We start from the raw sequence: 2,796 nt of genomic DNA, 5'->3' as shown, positions 1-2,796 counted from the left end.
TGAAAAGGCAAAATGATGGCAGCTATATTATATTATTATTGTATGTAGATGACATGCTTGTTGTAGGCTCTAACATGCAGGAAATAAACGTGCTGAAAAGAAAATTGGCAAATTCATTTGCAATGAAGGATTTGGGAGCTGCAAAACAAATCCTTGGTATGAGAATAACTAGAGACAGGAAAAATCGTAAATTAACATTGTCTCAAAATGAGTACATACAAAAGGTGTTGAAAAGATTTAATATGCACAATGCAAAACCAGTTAGTACACCTTTTGCTAGCCATTTCAAACTTAGTAAGGAAATGTGCCCAAAGACCCAAGAATACATGGATTACATGTCTAAAGTTCCATATGCATCAGCAGTTGGAAGCTTAATGTATGCAATGGTCTGCACAAGTCCTGATATTGCACATGCAGTGGTAGTTGTAAGCAGGTACATGAACAATCCAGGAAAGGAACATTGGATGGCGGTGAAATGGATTCTCAGATATTTGAAAGGTACCACAAATCAAGCATTATGCTTTGGTGGTTCAAACATTTCTCTACAGGGATATGTTGATGCAGATATGGCAGGTGACAAAGATAACAGGAGGAGCACTACAGGATATGTATTTACTGTTGGTGGAACAACTATCAGTTGGGTTTCAAAAATCCAAAGTGTTGTTGCACTTTCGACAACAAAAGTAGAGTATGTTGTTGCTACAGAGGCTAGTAAAGAAATGATTTGGTTACAAAGGTTTATGGGTGAATTGGGTAAGAAGCATGATATGGGCACGTTATACAGTGATAGTCAAAGTGCCATTCATCTTGCAAAGAACTCAGTATTTCATTCCAAGACTAAACACATACAGCTCAAGTACCATTTCATACAATCAGTGTTGGAAGATGGAGAGTTGAAGCTGGAAAAGATACACAGTAGCCAGAATCTTGCAGATATGAAAACAAAAGTTGTAACCAGGGAGAAACTGAGAATATGCTCAGTTTCAATTGGTCTTCAAGGATGACGATGAAGATGAGAAACAACCAGGTCCAAAGAGGAGTCATTGTCCAGCAAATGAAGCAGCGGTGGAGTTGCTATAATCAGTCTCCAAGTGGGAGATTGTTGGGTGTGGAGCTTGATTATCTTCTATATTCAAAGGTATCACCACATTGGACCCCAGTTCGAAATGGGGCAGAAACACCGCCCGTAAAATATTCACTGCACGGGGGTCCAAGGGGAGGCTGTGACCTTTGGGGAGCCCCCCCCTAGCGGGGGGTTTTGGGGGCAGCGCCCCCAAAGCTAAAAACAGATGTAAAATTTCCTTGTAAAACTATAGTAATTTCTATTCAATCTGAACCATTCATTAGGCTAATGATCTGACGGTAGAACTTATGTTTAGTTCAGGGTTTTTTGCCCTAGAAGGCAACCCCTCTCTTTGTATGAGGGCATTGGATTGAGTCTGTGTAATATATGTGTATTCTCCAAGCGAGAAGCAGTGATGTGAGACTGTGAGAGAAAACAGAGGATATTATAGCAGATCTGTTGTAGGTTGTGTCTCTTCATTTTGCTGGATAATAGAAAGGAAGGACTAGCTGTTCGGGGTGGACATAGCCCAAACTGGGTGAACCATGTATATTTGTGTCTCTCTTGTTTTATGCGTTTTCTGTGTTTATATCTTTGTAATATTTTATGTGTTCCATTGCTCTGTAATATATAATTTTCTAAAAACTGGCATTAGAGCCGAAGGTCTATTTGGCTGATAAATTCGCAGGAAAGAAGGGTTCATTGTTTGAGTGGGAGCAATGGCGGAAGATGGTAAGTTTAGGGTCGAGAAATTTAACGGCCAAAACTTCTCGCTGTGGAAGATGCAGATGGAAGATTATCTGTATCAGAAAGATCTGTACCTACCATTGGGTAGAAAAACAAAGATGCCGATGGGAATGATAGATGAAGAATGGAATCTTCTCGATAGAAAGGCACTCGGAACAGTACGATTGTGCCTCGCAGCATCGGTCGCCTTCAACATTTCGAAGGAAACAATGACAGAGGGTTTGATTAAGGCGTCGGAGAAACTATATGAAAAACCCTCGGCCTCAAACAAGGTATTTCTTATGAAACAGTTATTTAATATGAAGATGTCGGAAGGTGGATCTGTTGCAGACCATTTAAATGATTTTAATACTGTTAAAAGTTAGTTATGTTCTGTAGGGGTAAACTTTGATGATGAAGTTAGAGCTCTGTTATTCTTGTGCTCATTACCAAAAAGTTGGAATGGTTTAGTAATGGCCATTAGTAACTCTGTTTCTGTATCTAGTACTTTAAAGTTTGATGATGTTGTCAGTGCTATCCTTAGCGGGGAAATGCAACGGAAAAGCTCCGGTGAGACATCGGGTAATTCTTTGAGTGCAGAGTCTAGGGGAAGAAAAATGGAAAGAGGAAAGAGATCAGGATATTGCAGTAAATCAAGGAAAGGCAGATCCAAGTCTAGATCGGGGATAGTGTGCTGGAAATGTGGAAAGAAAGGACACTTAAAGAAAGACTGTAGATCTTGGAAGGGAAAAGAAGGAGATGCACAACAAGAAAATAATCATGAAGCAAATGTGACAAGTGAGGTGTTACAAGATGCTTTGATTCTTTCTTTCGAAAATATTACTGATTCCTGGGTGGTAGATGTTGGAAATAATACTGAGAGGGGGGGGGGTGAATCAATGTTATCACATTAATAAAACTTTTTCATTTCCATAATCAGATTCATATATGCTACTTCCACAACTTCTTATGATTAAGTTAATTGATCTTCAATGAGGGCATTAGAA

This window comes from Pinus tabuliformis, chromosome 1_2, assembly GCF_031772625.1.
Source record: "Pinus tabuliformis cultivar Carrire ecotype Pingquan chromosome 1_2, CPIR1, whole genome shotgun sequence".
NCBI lineage: Eukaryota > Viridiplantae > Streptophyta > Pinopsida > Pinales > Pinaceae > Pinus > Pinus tabuliformis.
Note: the sequence above shows the minus strand (reverse complement) of the source record.